The 27491-nt window shown below is 37.0% G+C and overlaps 1 long non-coding RNA gene across 1 annotated transcript; it reads right to left on the reverse strand.

Moving 5' to 3' along the window:
* Window positions 1-24917: 24917 nt before the first annotated feature.
* Window positions 24918-27104, reverse strand: LOC131645917 (uncharacterized). The gene is made up of 3 exons (XR_009297227.1): window positions 26843-27104; window positions 25262-25352; window positions 24918-25163 (listed from the first exon to the last, which is right to left on the reverse strand). It is a non-coding gene; the product is annotated as an uncharacterized LOC131645917 (long non-coding RNA).
* Between the last annotated feature and the right edge of the window lie 387 nt (window positions 27105-27491).

The raw sequence follows: 27491 nt of genomic DNA on the forward strand, positions 1-27491 counted from the left end.
CAGGCATATCTTGATAAGACCAGGCGAATATCTCGGCGTAGTCTTGCAACAATTGAATCAGTCTTTGCTTGACACTGTTTTCTAAATCAGCCCCAATTCTGACCTCTTTCTTTTCTTCGTCACTGCCCAAGTTGATGACCTCAATCGGCTCCTCATGAGGCTGTATGGCTTTTTCTTCTTGTTCTAGAAGTCTTGCAATTTCTCTTGGCACTTCACAATCTTCCTCACTTTCGTCCTCAGTTTGGTAGATCGGATTTTCAAAGTCATGACGGGCAATAGCAGAGTCGTTATTGACTGGATCCAGCGTGTATGTGAATCTGCATGGTAGATATGTGAGTGTGTATGAAGAGAAAAACATAGCTATTTGAAAGCGAATAAAGAAAGAAAAAGGATCACAAAATTTTGAACATGCAAGCATCCCATGATTTTATTGAATGCACATAATCATGATATGACAAACCCTTTTTATAGCAGGACCGTTGTGCTAAGGCACACGGCTTTCAAGCTCATGGTTCGATTGTTCAGGAACCACTTTTATCTTTGCACAATATACACAAAGAAAACAGGAAATGGCATTTACTCCTGATCAAAGGAGATCACATCCTCTGCTTTCCAGTTGTTCAATCCACTGTTGTTAGCAGGGAGCACCCAGCTGTTCCAGTTGCAGTTGTTCTTTTCGTCTTCCGTAGCATTGATTCCGCTAGTGGGAAAATGCGTAGGTAATTCCTCAGGATAAGTTGGATGATTTGTTGGATATGAGAATCCAGGTGGAGGTCCCTCTATTGGCTGAGCGAGATGCTCGATAAGGCCGTCCCATGCAGTAGGAATGATGTTTAGAATAGAGACTTGTGCATCCTGATAAGGAGTGTATTGTGACAGAAAATAACCTTCGTTGTTTGGCATCTTCCTGGCTTCTTCAAGAGCGAAGTTGTCGTCGTACTGTTCGTCCCATCCAGTCGGGACAATGTCTTTGATGGGAGTTGAAAAGCTCGGAGGAGCGGAATATTTCACCATATAGTCGTATTTGCCGCTGGGTTCTCCTAGCGTGTCCCATACTTCTTTGGGTGGATTTTGATATTGCTGAGTGACGGGACTTGTGATACTTCCGTCATTTTGATTACCCTCTTCTGTTGGAGTAAGATCTTCCAGAGCAATGTAAGAATTCTGAGGTGTGATATACTGGTAGTTGTAACCGTCATTTGGTCCTCCCACAGCATCCCACATTCCCATGGTAATGGGTGGAATTTCGTCTGGATATGGCTGAATGATGTGGTTCAAGTATGTCCCTTCATCATCAATGGCGTTTACTTCTTGGCTGGCGAAGTGTGATATTAACCCTTCAGAGCGAGGATTTTGATCATTCTTTTGATTTTCACCATTATAGCCCAGACCTAGCTTGTCGGACTTGTAGGGTATATCAGGGAGTTGTCCCCATACTGTGCGATCACCCTGTTCAATCATGGCTTTGGCATCTTTGAGAGAAGCCATAGTTGTAGCTGGAGTAGCAGGAATATGCTTGGTGGTAGAGATATCTGGAGATACAACCTCAAAAGCTTGATACGGAGTTTCGATGGATTCGCCCTCCATCTCAACATACTTGTCGTTGCTCAAGTGACTGACCATATATTCTTCTTCGCCATAGACTGTGACAACCTTTCCTTTTACAGGGTATTTTAACTTCTGATGCAGGGTAGAAGTTACAGCGTTTGCCCCATGTATCCAAGGGCGTCCTAGTAAACAGGAGTATGTTGGAAGAACGTCTATTACGGAAAAGATAACATCGAAAGTTTGAGAGCCCACTCTGATTGGGAGCTTAACTTCTCCGTACACCGTTCTTGTTGACCCATCGAAGGCTCTTACAACCACATCACTTGGTTGTAGCACAACTCCTTTGAAGTCAAGTTTTTCCAGTATTACCTTTGGTAACACGTTTAGAGAGGAACCATTGTCTATTAGCACATGAGACAGAGTGGTGCCGTTGCATTCGATAGAGATGTGCAGGGCCTTGTTGTGATTTCTTCCAGCAGGAGTTAGATCCACATCAGAGAAACCAAGACCATTGGGCACTGTAAGACTGGCGACACAATTCTCAAATTGGTCGATTGGGATTTCTTGAGGCACATGCGCAGCTTGAAGGAACTTCATTAGAGCTTTAGCATGAGCTTCTGAATATTTTAGCAGAGATAACATTGAGATTTTTGAAGCAGTATGCCCCAGTTGTTCGACAATATTGTAATCACTTTTGCAGATGATTTTCAATATTTCGTCCATCTCTTGCTTTGATGGATCCTCAGCAGTGATCTCTACCGGATTTTGAACTGGTTCGATCAGTGGCTCTTTGCCTCGAGTGTTGATATCTGGAATAGGAATTGGAACCTGGATTGGACTAGCAGCAATATTTGGAGAAATTTCTGGTGAAAAGATTCTTCCACTTCTCGTGATCTTGCTAGTGCCTGCAATGTTACTTACAGCTGAAGTAGTTAGTGTTGCGTCCCCTTTAGTCGAGGGATCCTGCTTAACTCCATGAATGTAAACATTAGTGTCATATCCCCATGGGACAGCTTTGTCTGAGGAGTACGGAAATGGAGTTGGTCTAGCAATGACTACTGATGCCACTTTGAGTGTAGCAGAAAGTTTGAATGGAGCCTTGGTAGAGATTTTGAATGGTAAGCTGGAGATCACTGAGACGTCTTCCATTCTTATCCCGTTGGCAAAGACTTCGCACAGTACGTCCATAGAAGGGAGCCTCTCAAACATAATGATACGGCGATCCATCCATTTTTGAATTCCCATCCTCAGATTTTCACAACCATTGGGCAGGCAAGAGCAGTAAAAGCAGTCGGGGTCACACCCTGGAAAGTAACCAGCTCGGATTAGCTTTCCTTTGACTTCGCAGAGTGGAGTTGATAATTCGTTCACATCATAGATGTAAACAGTGTCCAGGATAGCGTTGACAGTTTTGTCATGCTTTGGCATAGGTGCCGTGATGACATTTGGAGTTTCTGGAGGATCGAACTCAATTTCACCAGCATCTATCATATCTTGTATTTTATTTTTCAGGGCCCAGCAGTGATCTGCGTCATGTCCTGGACAGTTTGAATGATAGGCACATGTTGCATCAGGGCGATAATTCAGAGAAGAAGTATTGACATTCTTCGGAGGACCCCTTAATGTGATCAGATCCGCTTTAAGCAAGTGCTGCAATGCCTGAGAGATTGGCATGTTGATTTTGGTGAAAGTTCTTCTTGGTGCATCTGGTCGATGCGTATATTTTGGCTGTTGATCTTTTTGAGGTGCAGATGCGGAGATCATAACTGCCCCTACAGATTGATGCTGATCACTTTTGTGACTTGTCTGAATTTGCGCTGTATTGACCTCATTTTTGATGGGCCTTTTTGTAGTACCAGAGGAGGATCCTACTTGAATTTTTCCATTTCGAATGCCACTTTCGACACGTTCTCCGGTCAGTATTAGGTCAGTGAAACCTGATGATGAACTTCCCAGCAAATGGCTATAGAATGGGCCAGTTAAAGTGCCCATGAACATGTCGACTAGTTCGCGATCAGATAAGGGTGGTTGAACCCTTCCAGCCATATCTCTCCACTTTTGTGCATACTCTTTGAAACTTTCTTTTGGTCCCATAGACATGCCTCGCAATTGAGTACGAGTGGGTGTAAGATCAGCATTGTATTGGTACTGTTTGTAAAAAGCAGCAGCTAATTCTTCCCAAGTATGAACCTTGGTATTTTCTAGCTGGTAGTACCATTCGAGTTGTGTACCTGACAGACTTTCTTGGAAAAAGTGAATCCACAATTTGTTATCTGTTGTATGAGGTTGTATCTTCCTCACATAAGATCTCAAATGTAGTTTTGGACAAGAAACTCCATCATACTTTGCAAAGGTTGGAACTTTGAATTTTGGAGGGATGACAACATCCGACACGAGTCCCAGATCATTGAAATCTAAGCCAGGTATTTTTTGTATTTCCATAGCTTTCATACGATCCTCCAACTGTTGGTATTTGTCATCATCCTGTTCGTCTCCAGAATGATCTTCTTCTTCATTTGAAGAGAGAGAGGGTTTAGCAGAACCCTGGTTGCTTTGATTATCTTCTTGTTCACCATCACCGACTATTTCAGGGATTGGTGGCTTTTTGATCTTTTTGACAGGGATCTTGATCTTCCTTCTCAGGTAACTCAAGCCTGCAGATTCTTTGGGCTTCTTCTTCTTCTTGAGTATCAGGGCTTTCAGCTCTTGTTGCCCCTTTGCCAGTTCCAGAATTGCCACTTGAACTTGGGCATTCTGTACTTCGAGATTCTTGATGCTTGCCTCAGATTCCATCTCTTCTGACTGAAATAAACAGCGAAGAGATGAGAAACCCGTCATGAGAACCTGTTATGAAATGTGTATGACTGGATGCCATGTGTATGCAATGTATGAAATGCAAATGCAATGTATATGAATGCAATGTATGAAATGTATATGCAATGCATGAAGTGAAATGTGTGTGCAATTTTTCAAGGATCTTAGAGTTTAGATTTGTTAAAGAAGAAACAAACGTTAGTTAATCAATTTATTTCTTTTTTCTTTTTCTGCTTCTTTTTTTTTTTGCTTCTTTTTTATTTGCCTCATTTGGGCTTACAAGACAGAAATAAAATGGAATGATCCTTCAGGTCTCCCGTGGACGCTTTCTCTTTGTCCCCAGGAATGCGTTGATTCTTTGTTCTTCTTGAAGCTGTCTGGTGAGCTCGAATAGCCTTCTCTCATAGTCCTGACAGTGTTCTTTGAAGGTGTCTCTTTCCTCTTTGAGTTGAACCCAGGATTTTTGCAACTCTTCCAAGTCAGTTGGCATATCCGGGTGTAGAATAACTTGAGGTTCGTAACCTTCGACTTCTGATTTGATAGTCACAGGTAGAACAGCGGGATAGGGCATCATGAGTTTTTGAGCATGAGTACGCACCCATCTGAGGTAAAGTTCCATAGGAATAGAATTCCATTGCCCCAGAGTTTTGCTTTCTATTCTATAGACACTGTCCCAAGCCTGTATGAATCTTCGTCGGTGTCTGTGAGAATCATTCTCGTAATCAAACACAATGCCACGGATAATCATGTCATGAGGACCGTTGCTTCTTGCATATCCGAATTGGCGTAGAGCTAGAGAGGGATTGTAAGTGATACCTCCTTTAATGCCAAGGAGTGGCACATTAGGGTATTCTCCACAATGATCAATGATAGTAATGTCTCTTTGAAAGAAGTTGTTCCATCGGATATCTGAATGAGATAAAGACATGATTCTGTAAGACCATTGTGCTCTTTGTTCATTTCTCAGTACTGATCGGGGAAGATGACATGTAAACCACCTAGCCAGTAGTGGTATACAGCACATGAGAGTTCCTCGTTTCTTCATGGTACGAGTGTGTAGAGAGTGTAGGATGTCTCCCAGCAATGTTGGTACCCGGGTTACGGATTAGGAAAAGGTTGATGATGTGTACACTTATGAACTGGTCGGGATTTGGGAATAAAACCAACCCATAGATTAAAAGTGCCATAACTTCTTCAAAAGCTGGATAACTTTTGTTTTCTAGCAGTAGTCGAGCCTTTTCCAGTAAGAATTTGGCAAGCAAACCCTCAACTCCACTCTTTGTTTCCCAATTGGATTTGATTTCTGACTTTTGCAGATGTAAAGCAGCAGCAATGACTTCAGGTTTTGGTTTTCTTTCTAAACCAGTGAAAGGTAATTGATCTCGGATTGGTAATCCAATTAATTCAGAGAATTCTTCCAAAGTGGGTACCAACTGGTAATCAGGAAATGTGAAGCAATGATGTTCAGGGTCGAAGAACTGGAACAGGACCCGTATCATGTCTTCTTCAAACTTTGAGGTAACCAAATGGAGTAGGTGACCATGCTTTTCAGTGAATTGAACATTCCTGGGGAATTCTGACACCAAGTCTTTTAGCTCAGACGGTATCGTTGAGATGTTGATTCGGATGTAATCTCTGGTGGCGGGAGCCATTACCTGCAAAAACAAAAGTAAACTCTTTGATCCTTGAAATGTGTAGTGAAAAATGATGTGTTTATGATGCAAACATGTGGCACACAAAAACAAATCAAACAATAGCCTTAGGTTTAAAGGCTTGCATGAGGTTGATAGGTGATACCCTCCCCTCTGAAGTTGAGTTGGTTGAAAACCTGTCCTAGAATAGTATTCGGGTTCTATGATCCTTGGAGACAACATCTCAATACGGCGCTCGGACGGCCGATCAAGAATATTCCTCGAGGATAACTAGCTTCGATCAATTTCAAAGCTAACCACTTAATAGGCCACAAGTCAAGTTCAACTAAAAGGTTCTAAGACAAATTAGTGTTAATGACACTTCGGAAGCCTAATATACTCCTTGATCGCTTTCAAGGGACATCAGTATAAACCAAAGTATCACACTAACGATGACTACCAGATCAACCGTATCGGTACATGCCGTACAGTTTCCTTGGTCTATTGTCATATACTTAAGGTATCTCGAGATTCGGGTTAGAATCTTTCACACAAGCAAAGTACCCAAGCAAACCTGTGAAAAGTAAAGCAATCAGATCAAACAATTGAAAACATCGAAAATGATCTATACTCTAAAGGTAACCCCTTTTGAAAACATTTTGAATTTGTATTCCCCAGCAGAGTCGCCAGTTCTGTGGACCGTCCTTTCGGGCCATACCCCTCCGTGGGTGGGATACGTGAACTGACTCTTTTTTTTGTCGATCGGACGCTTTCGCGTCACTTTTGAAAAAGTTTACAGAGTCGCCACCGACCTTTTATTTTATCCAATGAAGGAAAGGTTTATAAAAGAAACAGAAAAAAGACCTTTGAGAGATTCTGGGTAAGGGGGTAGGTTATACAAAGGGAAGGTGTTAGCACCCTTTGTATCCATGGTTATCCATGGGCTCTTTAGTTTGCTTAGCTCATTTGCTTTACTTTTCAATTGATTCGGAATGCTTTACCTGTGTTTTTGAAATACCTTTGCAAATTGAATTTTGTAATGATCCGTGTGTGGATGTATACAAAATGCTTGTTTATCTTTCGAAAGATGTTTTGAAAAGAACGTTAACTTTGTAATAATCCGTGTTTGGATGTATACAAAGTATTGTCTTTTTTGAAAGTTTTGAAAAATCAACAGTGTATGAGAATTTTGTTTGTTTTGATTTGAGCAAGCAAACTAGGAGGTCTACCCTGAGTTGTAAGGTCTTTATCCTATTTCCTTTAAAAAATCTATCCTTTCACCGGATATAAAAGCAAGGTTCGATTTTGTACTCGAAACAGTGGAATTTGACTTTGATTTTGAAAGATTGAGAAGGGATTACCTGAAGAGGTGCAAGTGTGATTGTGATTGGATTCAGATATTTATCTTTGAAGTTAATGATCTAACGGTTCAATTTTATCTTTGACATACACGCAGTTTATATGGGTGCTGGAAATTAAAATGCGGAAATGTAAAGTGCGGAAAGTAAATCTACGCTATTACATCGATTTTGCGGGAAATGTAAACTAACCTATTTACATGAATTTGACATCCTATACATTTATCTAGGAACTTTAAATTGCAAGAAATAAAAGGCATGTTTTTTTTTGGATTTTTTTGTGATTTATTTTAAATATAATTAATGCACTATTAATTAATTTAAAATAAAGAAAAAGATGGAAATATGATTAAACCTAGAAAATAAGTTTAGAATATGTACAAAACATTTGTCAATTAATTTTAGAATAAAACTAATTTTTTTGGAATTTTTGAAATTGTTTTTGGATTTTTTTAAGTTAATTAAAACATAATTATATAAATAATTACACAAATAATTAATGCTTAAAGAGAAAATTATCCTAAATATGTACAAAATTAGTTTATGATATATAAACAATATTTGATATAAAGAACAATTTTTTTTATGATTTTTTGACTAATTAAAATAATTAATAAGCAAATATATAAATACATACTAATTAATTATGGAAAATATTGAAATTTTGAAGAAAAATAAAATATTTTTGTTTCAGAAAATAATTAATTATTTTAGAAGTCTAAAAATATTTTTTGTGTATTTTTTGGATTTTTAAAACTATTTTTAAATAATTTTGCAAAGAAAATTAAAATAGAAATAAAAAAAATAAAAGGATACGATCAGGTGTGGTGGATAAGTGTGGTCTATGGTGTGGATCACTTGTCTGGTGCGTTGGATGAGCTGGCTAGTGGATCTGATGGTCACCAGCATGAGGGACCATACCACGTGATGTACCTGCAAAACACAGAATCCAAGATTAATTCAAAAAACACGCGCGCGCCCTCCAGCCAATCAGAGGACGCCACGCATCGTCTTCTTCCTCAGGATGGGCTTTTACACCTTTCATTTGCAGGTGGTGTAAAAACTCCAACCTTTTACACCTGTTGAAAATAGCGAATACTAGCAAACACTAATATAAATCTGGCGCGATACCATGGTTCAGTTCGTATTGCTCATGCGATTCTAATGGTACCATTTTGAGTTCATAATTTTGCATGGATAGTAAAACCCCAAATTTAAAGGTTCGAACCCTAAAATGGTGATCCTACGTATAGGCGTCCAAACTTCAATTAAGTTTCCAGAAATGATTAGGACCTCAAACCAAACACAAATACATGTCTACATCTTGTTAAACATGCATGAATGACCAGATACGAGTTGATTTAGGTTTGAACAAATTATGACCTGTATAGCTCGATTTAGTGAGCTTCAAGGCTTGCAATTGATTGGAATACGTTCAATGATACTTGAGGATTGTATTTGAGTGTTTAATTTGAACTGAAACAAGATAGAAATTAAAATTCGAATTTTGAATTTCTTTGAAAAATTTCAAGTGATTACAAGTGTTATATGCTATGCTATGCTTCTGAACTCGTCTCTCCTTGTTACTGAACTAAGATAGCTTATTTATAAGCTATGTGTGCTTAGAATTGAAGCTATCTTGCAGCTAGTTGCCTTTGTTGAAACTTTGGTTTTTAAATATTAAAAACCTTGAATTTTTGACCAAGTCTTGACTCCATTCAATGCTCTTGCCTTGTGCACCAATCCTCTGCAGAAAATTGAAGGTTCTTTGATGAGTCATGCTTGATTTGTAAGCTACCATTTATCCATGCATTTTCCTTTTAATTTTAATCTTAAAGTAAGATAAAATCATGCAAAAAAAATGGATAAAAAAGGTATGGGCTTAGTCTTGGTCGTGGGAGGCCCATAGTAACATGGAAATGATGTTTGAATGCTGAAAACTTGGCCCCATTTGGAAAAAATGCCATTTTGAACAATGTTGATTTCATGCATTTTCCCAAAATTTAGCCAACTTCAACAAGGTGTAAATCCTTCAATTTTTGTCATATGAAGGAGATCTTGCACTTTTTGGAAACCTCAAAGAGTCCTCTAACCAATGTCTTTGGTCTCATGTCAAAATGATTTTTGAAGCTCCTTGTGTGTCCTTTTGAAAAAAGTGTCTTTTTGTTGACTTTGAAAATGACCTGTAATGTCTTTGGCCATATTTTTCAAATGGTGAATGCTATGACCATGGGATCAATTGCATTTGAAAGATAATTGAATTTCCTTCAAAATGAGCTTTGGTTGACATTTTTTGGATGAAGGATGAGAGAGTTATGATCAGTCAAAGTTGAGTTGACTTTTCAGGCAAAAACCCTAATTTTGAATCTTAGGGTTTTGTTGATTTTTGATCTTTCCTTGATGAATTGTGATCATCCAATGATCAAATGTTGAATCCTTTGACAAAATATGGACTTTGACAAAAAATTTCATTTTTGACTGTCAGTTGACTTTTTTGGTCAAACGGGTCGTCTGTTGACTGTTTGAGCGGCTGACGGTGCGTCTGAGTGAATTGAAGTTTGAAAATTTGTATGATGGTACTTTGAGATGTATGGATGTATATGAAATCCATTTGAGCTCTCAAAACTTGTTGCTCCTGTTAAAACAAGAAAAACCCTGATTAGGGACTGTCTGTATAGGAGGCAGTTAAGCGTACCTGATTTTTGTGCAGTGTTGAGTTTCTGCTAATCATGTGATATTCAGAAGACTTCTAACACAAAAATCTTGGAAATTTGAATTGTGAATGATTGATTCGATTGATTGTACAAATCACTGTGAATTGTACTGTCTGCAGTTTGTCTGTCAACCGACTGTTCGTGTACTGAAGCAGCAGTTAAAGTGAAAAAATCAACTGTCAAAGTTAATTTTCTTTTTTTTTGTTGTTATTTTTGTTTTTGTTATATGTGAAGCATGAAAAATTTATTTACATGACTTGTTAGAAAACAGAAACATAATAACAGATATTTACAGTATGTGGGTAAAATTACCGATAATAACCTGAAAATTGTTAAATGCACAGAAATAGAAATATTTGACTGGCAGAAACACACAAAATATTATCTTAGTAATTAAGCAATATTATGACAAATAGTACAACATTTAATACTGACAGTATAAATATTACATACTATTGAACAGTACGACGAATAGACGGTACGTTTAAGAAAATAAGAAACACGGCAAACTTTAAAAATGACGGTTGATGAACCATGCTATGATCAATAACATGTAGAGGATTGGGAATGCAACCATTGCAGGTCCACACTTCTCAGGACTGTGTCGGCAGAAGAAAGTCATGATCACCGTAGCAATGGTGATGACTGTAAGAAACAGTGTTTCTATCCATTTTGCCATTTTTGCTAGGGAAGAAGAAATGATGGATTATGAGGTAGGAATTTGAAAGATGATTTAGAATTTGATGTGAGATTTGTGGGAAGAATGAGAGGTATTTATAGAATGGAAAGATGATAGAGACGTTGGGGAATGATGTGATTCCGTACAAAAGGAAATTTGAGTGGTAGTGAGATTTGAAAGAAAGTGTATGATAGTGTTGGGAAAAGAGAGATGGATAGAATAAAGTTGAGATTTGAATTTGAAAGGATAGATTTGAAAAGATTTTGAAAATAATGGAATATAGCACAAAAGTTAGTGGGAAAACAAAAACAATTGTTACCAGTACAGTGTGAGTTTCCTGCTTTTGCGCCTGCAAAAAGATTTAACCCTGCATGAACTGTGTTAGTACTATTTATCTGTAAAATAAATAAATAGTATTTGTGAAGTAAAGAACAGTATTTGGCGTTTGCGTAAGAATAAATTCCACTGTAAGCCAAGTTACTGTGTAAGAAAAATTCTGAAAACCAAGTTCTTCATATGTCAGGATATTTTGAAAAAATCCATGTTTATATGAGACTCTTAATTTTCATATTGAAACTTTCCTGAAAAAAGAAGTGGGCAAATTTTGGGGTATAACATCTCCACAATGATCAATGATAGTAATGTCTCTTTGAAAGAAGTTGTTCCAGCGGATATCTGAATGAGACAAAGACATAATCCTGTGAGACCATTGCATTCTTTGTTCATTTCTCAACACTGATCGGGGAAGATGAAATGTAAACCACCTAGCCAGTAGTGGTATACAGCACATGAGAGTTCCTCGTTTCTTCATGGTACGAGTGTGTAGAGAATGTAGAATGTCTCCCAGCAATGTTGGTACCGGGTTACGGATTAGGAAAAGGTTGATGATGTGTACACTTATGAACTGGTCGGGATTTGGGAATAAAACCAACCCATAGATCAAAAGTGCCATAACTTCCTCAAAAGCTGGATAACTTTTGTTTTCTAGCAGTAGTCGAGCCTTTTCCAATAAGAACTTGGCAAGTAAACCCTTAATTCCACTCTTTGTTTCCCAATTGGACTCGATTTCTGATTTCCGCAAATGTAAAGCAGCAGCAATGACTTCAGGTTTTGGAATCCTTTCTAAACCATTGAAAGGTAATTGATTTCGAACAGGTAATCCCATTAGTTCAGAGAATTCTTCCAAAGTGGGTACCAACTGGTAATCAGGAAAGGTAAAGCAATGATGTTCAGGGTCAAAGAACTGGAACAGGACCTGTATCATGTCTTCTTCAAATTTTGAGGTAACCAAATGGAGTAGGTGACCATGCTTTTCAGTGAATTGAACATTCCTGGGGAATTCTGACACCAAGTCTTTTAGCTCAGACGGTATCGTTGAGATGTTGATTCGGATGTAATCTTTGGTGGCGGGAGCCATTACCTGCAAAAACAAAGGTAAACTCTTTGATCCTTGAAGTGTCTGGTGCAAAAAATGATATGCTTATGATGCAAACATGTGGCACACAAAAACAAATCAAACAATAGCCTTAGGTTTAAAGGCTTGCATGGAGTTGATAGGTGATACCCTCCCCACTGAAGTTGAGTTGGTTAAAACCTGTCCTAGAATTGGATTCGGGTTCTATGATCCTTGGAAGTAACATCTCAATACGGCGCTCGAGCGGCCGATCAAAATATTCCTCGAGGATAACTAACTTCGATCAATTTCAAAGCTAGCCACTTAAAAGGCCACAAGTCAAGTTCAACTAAAAGGTTCTAAGACAAATTAGTGTTTAATGACACTTCGGAAGCCTAATATACTCCTTGATCGTTTTCAAGGGACATCAGTATAAACCAAAGTATCGCACTAACGATGACTACCAGATCAACCGTATCGGTACATGCCGTACAGTTTCCTTGGTCTAATGTCATATACTTAAGGTATCTCGAGATTCGGGTTAGAATCTTTCACAAGCAAAAATACCCAAGCAAGCCTTTGAAAAATAGAGCAATCAAATCAATCAATTGAAAACATCGACCTATTCTCTTAAGGTAACCCCTTTTGAAAACATTTTGTTTTTTGAAAGTATCTCCCCAGCAGAGTTGCCAGTTCTGTGGACCTCCGATTTTTTTTAAAATACCGGGCCATACCTCTGCTCTGTAGAGATACGTGAACTGACTCCTTTTTTATGTCGCTTAATGCTTTCGCATTTCTGAAAATATCACAGAGTCGCCACCGACCTTTTATTTTATCCAATTAAGGAAAGGTTTATAAAAGACACAGAAAAAAGACCTTTAAGAAATTCTGGGTAAGGGGGTAGGTTATACAAAGGGAAGGTGTTAGCACCCTTTGTATCCATGGTTATCCATGGGCTCTTAAGTTTGCTTAGCTCAATTGTTGATTGATCATTTTTGATTGCTATGAAATTGCTCATATGTGGCTCCCAAATACTTTGTGAATTGAATTTTGTAATGATCCGTGTGTGGATGTATACAAAATGCTTGTTTATCTTTCGAAAGATATTTTGAAAAGAACGTTAACTTTGTAATAATCCGTGTTTGGATGTATACAAAGTATTGTCTTTTTGGAAAGTTAAGAAACAGCAGTGTATGAGAATTCTGTTTGTTTTGATTTGAGCAAGCAAACTAGGAGGTCTACCCTGAGTCATAAGGTCTTTTTCCTATTTCCTTTAAAAATCCATCCTTTCATCGGATATAAAAGCAAGGTTCGATTTTGTACTCAAAACAGTAAAATTTTGACTTTGATTTTGAAAGAATGAAAAAGGATTACCTGAAGAGGTGCAAGTGTGATTGTGATTGGATTCAGATATTTATCTTTGAAGTTAGTGATCTAACGGTTCAGTTTTATCTTTGACATACACGCAGTTTATATTTGCTGGAAATTAAAATGCGGAAATGTAAAGTGCGGAAAGTAAATCTACGCTATTACATCGATTGTGCGGGAAATGTAAACTAGCCTATTTACATGAATTTGACATCCTATACATTTATCTAGGAATTTTAAATTGCAAGAAAAATAAAAGGCATGTTTTTGGATTTTTTATGATTTGATTTTTAATTATAATTAATGCATGATTAATTAAATTAAAATGAAAAAGAAGATGAAAATGGATTTAAACCTAGAAATTAAGTTCAAAAATATGTACAAAATATTTGTCAATTGATTTTAAAACAAAACTAATTTTTTTGGGTTTTTTGAAATTGATTTGAAATTGATTTAAGTTAATTAAAACATAATTATGCAAATAATTATACAAATAATTAAAACTTAAAAAGAAAATTATTCAAAATATGTACAAAATTAGTTTATAATATATAAACAATATTTTATATAAAGAACAATTTTTTTTATGATTTTTTGATTGGTTAGAATAATTAAAAAGCAAATATATAAATATATACTAATTAATTATGCAAAATATTGAAATTTTGAAGAAAAATAAAATATTTTTATTTCAGAAAATAGTATATTATTTTAGAAGTCTAAAAATATTTTTTGTGTATTTTTTGGATTTTTAAAACTATTTTTAATTAATTTAACAAAGAAATTAAAATAAAATAGAAAATAAAATAGAAAATAAAAGGGATACTTATCCTGTGTGGTGGTTTATGAGGGAGCATGATAAGCTGTGTAATCTGGTGCGTTAGATGAAGAATTGATGGAAATCTATGGCTCAGATTAGTAGACACATGGTAGTCTTGGAAAGAGAGAATCATTGGATTTGTGTGGTGACCAAAGTCAGACTGGGCCCACCATATCCTGCATGGACCAATGATAAAATGAAAGAAAATGAGTTGAAATGTTGACCAGCCAGCCAAACTGTGCCACGCGAGCGGAGAGAGAGACCAAGTCTGACCAGCGAACCACGCTTGGACACGTGGTCGTCTTCAACCTCCGTCTCCCTTATTTTTTTAAAACAAATAGCGGGGGTTTTAAACCTCCTCTATTTGTACAGTAAAAACGTCGTTTTGGTAGCTTCCCACACCTGCAAAAATAAGCGTTAGAAATAAAAACAAGTGACCCAGATCCCCTAATTAGGATGCTCTGAGTCCAAATATGATGTTAGTTTCGCTGTTTGAGTGCTGTAGCTATGGGTTCGATGGAGTTGAAGTTTTAACATGCATGAACCTTCGTTAATGGCATGGAATGATTCTCACGTGGGAGCTTATATGTTAAGGCCCAGATCTAGCTTATAGGACCACATGAACTCATTGGAATGATTATATTACATGGAGGTTGATTAAATATAGGAAAACGAAAATTATTTATGTATGAACATGAAGAACACTATGCATGTGTTACGACTCTCATGGGACCATATTAAGGGTTCATTCTTGCTTTATATGATCTTAGAAGATGATTGGAATAATTGATTTGTATTGATATTGATTGGAATATTGAATTTGAAAATTACAAAGTGTATGGAAATTTTGAGAATTATGAGGTTTCTATGCTATGCTTTGCTATAATTTCGTGGTTGTGTTGGCTCTTTTTTTTGCTCTTCTTGTTGCTGAAGTATGATAGCTCATTTATAGCCCAAAGTTGCTTGGAACTCAAGCTAAGAAGCTTTGTTGCCTTTGTTGAAAGTTTGGTTCTTTAATATTAAAAAACCTTGAATTTTTGACCAACTTTGACTCCATTCAATGCTCTTGCCTTGGACACCAATCTTCTGCAGAAAATTGAAGACTTTGGAGGTGAGTCATGCTTAGAGATCAAGCTACTAATTATCCTTGCAATTTTCCTTTAATTTTAATCTTAAAATAAGATAAAATTATGTCAAAAAATGGATAATATAGAAGTGGGATTTGTCTTGGTCGTGGGAGGCCCATAGTAACATGGCAAAGATGTTTGGACCATAAAAACTTGGCATCTTTTGGAAAAAAAACATTTTTGAGCAATGTTGATTTCATGCATTTTCCCAAAATTTAGCCAACTTCAACAAGGTGTAAATCCTTCAATTTTTGTCATATGAAGGAGATCTTGCACTTTTTGGAAACCTCAAAGAGTCCTCTAACCAATGTCTTTGGTCTCATATCAAAATGATTTTTGGTTCTCCTTGTGTGTCCTTTTGAAAAAAGTGTCTTTTTGTTGATTTTGAAAATGACCTGTAATGTCTTTGGCCATAGTTTTCAAATGGTGAATCCAATGACCATGGGATCAATGGCATTTGAAAGATAATTGAATTTCCTTCAAAACAAGCTTTGGTTTGAATTTTTTGGATGAAGGATGAGAGAGTTATGATCAGTCAAAGTTGAGTTGACTTTTTCAGGTAAAAACCCTAATTTTGAATCTTAGGGTTTTGTTGATTTTTGATCTTTCCTTGATGAATTGTGATCATCCAATGATCAAATGTTGAATCCTTTGACAAAATATGGACTTTGACAAAAAATTTCATTTTTGACTGTCAGTTGACTTTTCTGGTCAAACGGGTCGTCTGTTGACTGTTTGAGCTGCTGACGGTGCGTCTGAGTGAATTGAAGTTTGAAAATTTGTATGATGGTACTTTGAGATGTATGGATGTATATGAAATCCATTTGAGCTCTCAAAAACTTGTTGCTCCTGTAAAAACAAGAAAAACCCTGATTAGGGACTGTTTGTGTAGGAGACAGTTAAGCGTACCTGATTTTTGTGCAGTGCTGAGTTTCTGCTAATCGCGTGATATTCAGAAGACTTCTAACACAAAAATCTTGGAAATTTGAATTGTGAAAGATTGATTTGATTGATGATACAAAACACCGTGAATTGTACTGCCAGCAGTTTGGCTGTCAACTGACTGTCCCGGTATTGAAACAGCAGTTAAAAGTGAAAAATCAACAGTCAAAGTTAATTTTCTTTTTTGTTGTTTTTTGTTTTTTGTTTTTGTTTTTGTTTTATGTGAAAAATGAAAGTTTATTTACATGACTTGTTAGAAAAACACAGACATAATAAATAACTAACATTTACGGTATGCAGGCAAAATTACAGATAATAACCCTGAAAATCATTTAATGCACAGAAATAAGAATATTTGACTGACAGAAAACACATAAAATATTATCTTAGTAATTAAGCAATATTATGACAAATAGCACAACATTTAATACTGACAGTACAAATATTACATACTATATTGAACAGTACGACGAATGAACGGTACATTTAAGAAATAAGAAATACGGCAAATTTTAAGAATGACGATTAATGACCCATGCTATGAACAATAACATGTAGATGATTGGGAGCATAACCATTGCAGGTCCACACTCCTCAGGACTATGCAGGCAGAAGAAAGTCATGATCACCGTAGCAATGGTGATGACTGTAAGAAACAGTGTCTCTATCCACTTTGCCATTCTTGTCAGGGAAGAAGAGAAAATAGATATGAGGTAGGAATTTGAAAGATGAGTTGGAATTTGATGTGAGATTTTATGGAAGAAAATGAGAGGTATTTATAGAATGGAAAGAAGGAAAGAGACGTTGGGGAATGATGTGATTCCGTACAAAAGGAAAATTTGAGTGGAAGTAAGATTTGAAAGAAAGTGGAGATAGTGTTGGAAAAAAGAGAGATTTGATTTTTGAAAAAGAGATTTGAAAAGATTTTTGCAAATAATGGAATATAGTACAAAAATTAGTGGGAAACAAAAGATAATAATAATCTACTTGTTACCAATACAGTCTGAGTTTCCTGATTCTGCGCCTGCAAAAGATTTAACTCTGTACCAATTGTGTCAGTACTATTTATCTGTAAATAAATAAATAGCATGTGTGAAGTAATAAACAGTATTTGGCGTTTGCGTAAGAATAAATTCAACTGCAAGCCAAATTACTGTATAAGAAAGATTCTAAAAACTAAGTATTTCATATGTTAGGATATTTGTTGAAATAAAAATCCATGATTATATGAGACCCTTAATTTTCAGATTGGAGTTTTCTTTGAAAAATATGTGGGCAAATTTTGGGGTATAACACCTAATATGTTCAAACCTATCTCAATTTTCCCCCCAAAACTACCTCATCCCACCTATAAAAACAGAAGATCAACAGCAAGAAGAAAAGAAAAGAAAGCCACGAAAATTCCTCTAAACCTCTGCTAAACTCAAAACCTCTCCCCTATCAACAATCTCGTAACAAATCCCTCTCAAACCTATCCATAATTTTTGCCCAGAAAGACACACAATTAACACTAATCTCCTTTCATTCACCACAAACCGCAAAACCGAATACACTCAAACTTCGACACCTCCATAACCTAACCTCACAACATAACATCACGGCAACACAGCATAACCGAACAACATATACACAAAACTCAGACACAGCATCAAGCAGAAGAAAAACCGCAAGGAGCACAGAGTCAGAACAATTTCAGAAGTGAATCCAGAAGAAAAACGAGCATACTCAGAAGAAGAAGAAACACAGAGAATAGAAACGAAGCAGAGCAAAGAAGAACAGGTACCTGGTTTGTTGTTTTCGTTTGATTTACGCTTTAAGACACATGTTGTAATTTGTAATCGAATGGAATCAATCGATTGGGGCTGAAGGGATCAATTTGGGGCTTAGGTTTCTTGCTTGAGTATGATTGATTGTGTCTTCACTATGTTTTATGCAAACTGAACGAGATTGTGAGATTGAAAGCGAGAGATTTCAGAGATCGGTCGAGAGAGAACCGAGACCGTTGTTGTTTCCGCAGCGAGAGTGAGAAATCGAGAGAGGCATAGAGGGATATTTTGTTTCCGCTTCTCTGCGCCATTGTTGTTACACCGAGAGAGCTGTGCGAGAGTGATCGATTGCGAGAGAGATTGAGAGCCCAGAGATTGTTGCTGTTGTTTAACAGAGGAAAACTTGAAAAAAATGATGAACATCGAGTGATGGAGAACGAGATGAGGCGTTGACCTTGTCAGTTTGTTTTAGGTTTCTTTTCCATGGGCCAAATCGGACCCGGTTCGGTTCTCTCTCAGGCCCAAGAATGCTGTTTTCTTAACTATAACATCATCTTTTAATTTCATTTTTTTATTATGTCCTTTTTTAGATTAATTAGCTAAATAAATTTTGACTAATTTTATTAATTCAACTTTTGACTGTTTTAATTAGTTAATTAAATTTATTTAATTAATTAATTTTTGTTAGTCAATTTTTAAATTAATTTATTTAGTTAAATACATTCTATTTGGTTAATTAAATTTCACCCACAAAATTAAAACCCAAAAAATAATAAATCTTGGTCCAATGCCAAGTCGTTTCAAATAATTTCTTGACCCAATGTCGAGTCCATTTTAAATCTTATCACAAAAATTTCCTTTCTTAATCATACCGAAAGATCGAGTGATAAGGGGTGAACACCTCTTAAATACCTTGATCTTTTGGACTAAAACGCGTTAATTAAGTCTTTAAACCTTTTTAATTAAATCAAAGTGATTAAGTGACAAGGGGTGCACACCTCTTGAATATCTTTGATCCTTTGAATCAAACGATTAACAAATCTTTCTTAATTAAATCAAAGTGATTAAGTGACAAGGGGTGCACACCTCTTGAATACCTTTGATCCTTTGAATCAATATTAAAAATCTCTCTTAATCAAATCAAAGTGATTAAGTGACAAGGGGTACACACCTCTTGAATACCTTTTATCCTTTGAATCAAATATTAATAAAATATTTCTTAATTAAATCAAAGTGATTAAGTGACAAGGGGTGCACACCTCTTGAATACCTTTGATCCTTTGAATCAAATATTAAAATTCTTTCTTAATTAAATCGAAGCGATTAAGTGACAAGGGGTGCACACCTCTTGAATACCTTTGATCCCTTTGAACCAAACACTAAACATCCTTCATAAAATTAACCAACAAACTCGTAGTTTTTTGTCCGAACTACGATTGCTCTGACTTTCCCACTGCACGAGGGAATACGTAGGCACAAGACACAAACGTCTTGGCGAGCACAATAATAAAAAATAAAATCCTTTTTTCTTTTCTCTTTTATTGATTAATAAATTAAAGAACGCAAACATTACGCAAACACTCATTCATAAACTAACTAAATGGGTCCCATCGAGTACGATGGAGGTGAGGGGTGCTAATACCTTCCCCTTGCCTAACCGACTCCCGAACCCTAATTTGGTTGCAATGACCGTCTTATCCATTTCTTTTTATTCGTGGGTTTTATTCGATATTTTCCCTTTCCATTTTGGAATTAATAAAGATCGGTGGCGACTCTGTTCTTTTTCGAGTGTGTAGACACCTCGAGTAATTTTTAGCGCTACAATGGCATATTACTCATTCAAGCACGAAAATACAATCAAACATCCAGAATCCATCTAAACACATTAATAAACATAAATATGCACTCAAAACAAATCAAAGATGCGTGTATGTATGGATTCGATTCAAATTAAGTTTTGGACAAACCGTGGGGTTTTGGTGATGATTATGCACGCTTCAATCGCTGGTGATGACTGAGATTGCTTCAGAGAACCCCTAGAAGTCTTTTGGAATGCTTGAAAAGACTTGAATCGGCCTCAACCTACAAAAACGATTTGGAGATTTTCTTGGTTTTGAGAGAGCTCGGGTAGGGTTCTTTTTTGCAGAAAAATTCGTCCCCTCTAGGTCTGATCTTGTCATGTATATATAATAGAGTGAATTAGGTCAACTAATTTGAACCAAATCCAATTGAATCCTTGATTTGCAATTTGAGAAAATTTGATTGAAAATTAGTTATAAAAGCTTCTAATTTTGGCCTTGAATGATCCAATCTCTTCCCAATTAATAAGTGCACGAAATTTGATTGATATTTAGGTATAAATGGTGATTATATTTGATGCTTATATGATTTCTAACAAATATTTGATTTTTATTTGATTAAAATCACTTTTTAAATGATTAAAAATTCATATAAAATCAAATAAATGTTAAAAATTCGTGTCAATCAGATTTGTGGCTTTGGATAACTTGAGGATCAAGAATGGATCATAAAAAGTTGGGCCTCTTTGCAAAGAAATCCATTTTGAGGCCTTTTCTTTCATATTTTTCCTTTTAAAATTGCCCAACTTTGACAAGGCATATCGCCCTCAATTTTTAAGATATGGAAGAGTTCTAGGACTTTTAGGAAACCTCAAGATGTCCTCTATAAGCCAATTTGGAAGATGTTTTCTATTTAAGGATTTTATCTTGATGATATGGGCTTTGACAAAAAACTGCTTTTGGTTGACTTTCAAAAAGGACCTATAATCTTTTGATCCATATCTCTCAAATGAAGCATTTTTAGACTTGGCATGTGAGAGACAAAGTTGTAGAGAATTCAATTTCCTTCAAATTGAGCTTTGAATGGGAAATTTCTGATGTTCCATGTGAAAGTTATGGCTGGTCAAAGTTCAGTTGACTTTTAGTCCAAAAAACCATAATTTAGAAACTTTGGATTTTGTCGATTTCTGAACTTTTCTTGATGAATCATGATCAATCCTTGATCAAATGATGAATGATACTCCAAAATAAGGATGTTGACCAAAAATCAGGAATTTTGAATGTACTTTGACCACAGTTGACTTTTAGGTCAAACTAGTCGACTGTTGACTTTCTGAGCAATTGACTGGCCAATCCTTTGAATTGAAGCTTGTACTTTGCCATAGAGATAATTTGAAACATCATAAGCCATATGAGATCCATTGGAGACTTTGATTCATTGATTTTCTTCAGGGAAGTCAAAACCCTTGTTCATTGAGCCATTGTTTAGGAGGATATATCTTTGAGCCTTGAACTTTGGTATGAGCTTGAATAGGAGAAATAAGATGGGCACATTTTGGGGTATGACAGGCCCCATGAGACCTTCTAGAACATACCCATGGGAAGGGTAGACTCCCTAAGCCGTCATGCCGAACCTATGAACTTAGGGCTTTTATGCTTAGGTGCTTATTATATGTTTGCAATTTATATACTGCGAATAATTGCGCTTTAATTTTGCATGTCCACATATGCGCTCCATAGACCGTAGGGATGCTATTTTCAAGATCATGTCCTTCCCACGAAGGACATCTCCATTTGTGCACGTCAATTGGTCTCTCTATGGCCATGAGATCTAGTGGCTTTCTTGAACAGTCACCTTGTGCCTACATCTATGCACTCCTTAGTCGGTAGGGATTCTACTTCTGAGATCACATTCTTTGCACGAGGGACAACTTCATTAGCATACATCGATTGGCCTCTCAATGGCCATAAGATTGTGACTGTCTTGAACAGTCACCCCATGCTTGCTCCCGCACTCCCCCTAACTTGTAGGGTTTGGGATTTTTTATTTATACACTGTTCATCCCTAGCCTGTAGGGATTTCACTTCATTCGATATCGTCCTTAGATATGTTGTATTCCGCATAGAGAACCTTCCCACGAGGGACAACTTTATTGGTACACGTCAAACGGCCTCCCGATGGCCATGAGATTTGGTGACTGTCTTGAATGGTCACCGTCTGCTACCTTCTGCATACTCCCTAATCTAAGGGATTTCTATTGGCGCGTCATAGCATCTAGCTTGCAAGGATTTCACTAGGGTCTAACGTCACCTCTAAATCTGCAGAGTTATATCTGTCGCACGTCTGCATTGCATTACATGTAAGGAGTCACGATATACATAAAAAGAGGAGTCTCTTGCATACGCATGCATTTGCATTTTCATTCATACATTTACATTTGCATTTCTATCTTCACCCGCATCCTTACTTGCCGTGCTAGCCGATTTCCCGAGACTCGCAAAGAAAAATTAAAAGGATCACAAACTATGGAGAAAGGAGGATAAATTATTGGGAATGAGCTTGGCCTTTCAAAGGAAAAATAAGATGCCTTCCACCATGCCGGCCACATGTCCATGCCTTTTCGTAACAGGATTGTAAATACAACAAAGGTTATCATCGAGCAAGGATTAGTTCAACAAAGAATTTCCCTCATAGATACACTCAAGAGGTATCTAGTCATAAAAGGGTTCATCTTAGAACATAGCAAGGCTTACAAAGACGCTCTATGATAACTTGAGGGGCGAGGGTCAGTCCAACTGGGGCAATACCCAGAACGAAGATGCATATTTACGATGGAAGGAAGGCGACATGTTAACTCCCCTCCAAGGGGCAAAAGGGTCATAGGTTTTCTTTATCAATTTACAAACTCTGAAGGTTGCGAACGGTGTGATACTACCCTTAGAAAAAGCAAAAGAGGTTCAGTCAAAGGAAACTCATGAAGTTCCGAAATGACGAAAACCCACCGCTAACAATTTACTCCCGACAGGTTTGACGTGCCCAAGAAGAATTCGAGGTTACCCTTTGCTTCTACAAGTCTAGGAACTAAGGAGTAAAACAAGGTCAACGGATTTACAAGGGAGATTGTCCCTAGAATCAATAGGTTTTGTCATGCTCAGAATTTCAACCCCTACGATCGCTAAGTGTTACTTAGGATAAAAGTTGTACCTTCGGATTAACAATTCTAATGGGATAACCATGCAGGTAAGACCGAGCCGACGATGTACATGCATTGTTTCAATTCCTAAACAATGGAGATATAAGGATGTTAATCCCTCATCACCCCCTCGAGCCAGGAGTTGGAGTTTGTTTCTACTTTCCAAATAAACCTTGATTTCAACCAGGGACAGGGTAGATTTCGATTAATTCAATGGTGTATTTTAGTTGTCAAGAGAATCAGTCAATCCAAGCAAGGATTCAAGCAAAGGGTCAAGCAAAGGTTGAATCAAAGGTTCACGCATAAGGGTCAAGCAAAGGTTCAAGCATAAGGATCAAGCAAAGGTTTAAGCACATCTTCTTCCTCGCATTCATAAAAAAAAATGAGGAAGCAATAAAAACAATACTCATAACTTCTTCCTCATCGAGGACGTATCAAAGTCAAAGCTTACAAATCAAAATCAACATGGCAGTCACAATATTCAAAATCCAAGGATCAAATCTCAAAAGGAGCATTCAAAAAAAAAAGGAGGAAAGCGCCCGCTAAGTCAAAATGGAAAATTCCATGAAAGAAAACAAAATGACTTAGGCAAAAATTAGGGCATCCCGATGGATCAAATTCAAAGGAATTGGCTCATGCAAAAATAAGGGATAGAAAAAAACAAAGGCGAAATACAAAGGATAATCTTGTGACTGCTAAATCATCGAAGCTTCTCATCAATGCTTGGATCTCTACAACATTTTTAATCGGTGCTTGGATATCTACTAAGGCTTCTGCTCAACATCAGAACTGAAGCGATTCTCTTGCAAACAAAGCACATTCATTGGATTAGGCAAATCTTTAGGATCAGGATGTCATACCCCAAATTTGTCCTACCCTTAATTTTTAACTGACTTAGCTTTACATTTCATCTGCATACCTCCACTAGGCCATTAACATGACTTTTCATTCATTCATCAAATAAAATATCTAAAAAAAAAAAGCGTGGGATCAAGGATCTTGGAAGCTATGGTTTTTGTATGTCGTTCAGGGTGAACTTCTTTCTCCTAAAGCTACAAGGTTTTCCTCCATGAAGGTTCATCAGAGGCAAAAAGACAGGTTCTTATACACAATGTCTACAATCGTCGACTCATCAGAGATTTGTTGGATTTCATGTCGAGGTGTCCTTATGTGCTTCAATACTTTCTTCCTCGAGGATTCTTCGATGCACTATTGTTATGGTGGATTGAAATACCGATGTGATTCATGGCATGAGAGATGAACTTGTGGATTCATTTTGATCAGAGAAGTTTGGTTCTCATCATTTTTACTTGTTGCTTGCAATACAAGTTAGAGTGGACTTGAGTTTATTCTTAAAGACTTGAAATGGATTTGCATAAAAAAGAGAGGAGTAATCGAAAGTGCTTGGTATTCCCGTTACAAGACTAAGACGTGCATGATTATTCATCAAAAAGATTTGTTAGGCATTGGTGAAATTCCATTCAAATTCATTCAACCATTCATTCAAAATCTATACATTTATGTTCATTATCATCCAAGTTTCAAGCCCAAGTCATGTGAATACCGATCATCATTCAAGCGTTCGATTCAAACTATCAAATTCCGATTCAAAATAACCACGTCAAAATTTCAATACACAAGTTCAACTCATGTTACATAATATTCAAAAAGGTCCACATTCAAATTACAAAAGTCAAATACCGAATACAGAAAAATCATACAAAAAGAATATACCATTCAGTGCCCTTTTACAAAGTTCTTTCACATTACACTTTCAATCATATCCAAAAAGTCCTATTCTACTGTATGAGTCAAATGAGCACAAGTCATAAACCATTACAGAAAAATTTCACATTACATCACCAAAAATATTTTACACAAAAAAACTACATCCTATTTTGATCATGGATCTGTTCTCCATCCCTAAACCTACTCTTCAAACATTATCCTTCAAACCCTTTGTCCCATCTTCATGACCTCACACCATTTGGCTTTTGTTCATGCTCAGCCCTGCAACATATCGGTCCACCACAAAAAACAGTTCAAACTTTTCAGTATGAGCTATGACAGAAAATTCCCACAGTTTCACTAACAGTTTAACTACATACACTTACTAAACAAACCATTTGTCAGTCCGAAACCGCACCACAAAATTGAATCGTATCGACTCATGAACCAGTCTGCAATTAAATCAAGTTCCTACACAAGTAAAAGGATCGGTTCAGCAAATAAAAACCAGAAAAGAAACAATTAACACCGAGTCGGCGATACACAAACCGGTTCACAATCTCCAACAGGTTTCAAACTTCATCAACAGTACAAAGCCACATAACAGAATTCCAAATACTATAACTATCCTGCAATTCACATACATAAACTACATGCCTGCAAGTCCAAAAAAAACAGTTCCCTATCTAACAGAGTCAATCCTGCTCAAGAAATTCCCAAGTGAGAAGTCCACACATACAACCCCATGTTCATCATATAAAAAAGAAAACCATAACCAAATTTGCCATGGTACAAAAACCAACTTTTCCTCTAACAGTCACACATTCAGTCAAACTCACATACAACAAATTGCAGCCCCTGCAACTTTGAACAAAACAGCAGCAGCCCCATACACTTCAAAATCTCTAATCACTCAACAGTACTTTACTAACAGTTTCCTTCAAAACCTAATGACTACACAGATAAAGCCCTGCAGCCATACACAAACACCTTCGAAAACTAACCACCATTCCCCTAACTAACTTTTCCTCACCTTCTAACAGTTTTCATTTCAACTAACTCAGCTTCTAACTGATATAACAGTTCCTTAACCGATTTCTAACTGATTCCCTAACAGTTCTCTAACCACTTTCTAATAACCTAGGCAATTCTCAAACACCTAACCGATTTCTCTAACAGATTTCCTAACTACTAACCTATCCATTACAGAAACCTCACAACAAAATCAACTCTCCCCAACCACACTCCAATTCATCAGAAAATTGACAACAGAATTTCAAAACTAACTTCTAACAGAATAAGTAACCGCCCAAACTATTTGGTAACTAACTTGTCTCAATTCCTAACAACCTCTTAACCTCCTAACCAATTCTATAACTGTCAAAAACACCCAAAACAGAAATAACAAACTCTCTAAACAGCTCTAACCGACTAAATCCTCACCCTCAGATCATATAACAGAAAACCTTAATCCAAGGGCTCTCATCCACTTACCTCTAACTGAATTCTCAAACCCCCATCTCTATATAACTGAACCATTCATTCCTACACTTCTTCACGCACCATAATCATCGCTTCACACCATTTCTTCCACCATTTTCTCACATCCAACCTATCATCATCTTCATCTCTGCAACTCCATCACCTTCTTCATCATTCATCTCTCTCCCTTACCTCCACCAAAAGCTCACCGATCCACCATTGATAGAGCTTCAACATCTGAAGCTCTTATCAGTTGAGCTCAGCCACCGCCTCACTGCAACCTCACCACCTCTAAGCATCATCATCCCCAACACTCTACTCTCCACTCACGTCAATCTCGGAACACAACAAACGGCCAATCGATCTCATATTAATCACGCGCAGAGCAACTTCACAACTCAGAATTCGTACAAAGAAAAATCACAGAAAGAAGAAGAAGAAGTATCGAATCCAAATTAATAGGATAATCGAAAACTCACCGGAAGACCATCGTCGTCGCGTTTATTTTGCACGATTCAAGCGTACACAGGGAGCAAAGACTCTCCTCTCCGGTCTCCTCACAGCTTGGTGCGCATACTTCAAACAAAGAAATTGAGACGAGGGAGACGCGAGGCAGAGAGACGACATATCGCTGCTATTGAATCACGGTGGCCGGAGATATTGATTGGAGGAGAAGTGCTGCCGCAGTCGCGAGGGTCCGAGACGAGAGAGAAGTGAGTTCGTGAAAGCTCAGAGGTCACAACGTGAAACCCTAATCCCCTTTCTTTATTTTCTTTTCTTTTCTTTTTATTTTTTTGTTTTGTTTATTATTACTAAAAATCTGAATAATGAATCTGAACTGGATCAAAATACCATCGGGCCTATCACTATGCACACCCCCCATAGAGCCCACTCACCTTCTCCATTTTTGGTCATGATTGAACTCAGCAACAAAAAAAGGTCATTCTGGGCCTATTTGCGTGGGCCTACGCCTGATTTCCTCCCTGCACCTTATTTTCACACTTAAACCCCCTGACTCCATTAAAATTTGTAGATTTAGGTTCATTTCCATAATAGTCTTTAGAATTTTTAGTCGATGTAAAAATCATAATCACCATTAAAATTTGTTGGATTTTTTAGGTAATTGTT

This window comes from Vicia villosa, linkage group LG2 (genome assembly GCF_029867415.1).
Source record: "Vicia villosa cultivar HV-30 ecotype Madison, WI linkage group LG2, Vvil1.0, whole genome shotgun sequence".
NCBI classification, from domain to species: Eukaryota; Viridiplantae; Streptophyta; class Magnoliopsida; order Fabales; family Fabaceae; genus Vicia; species Vicia villosa.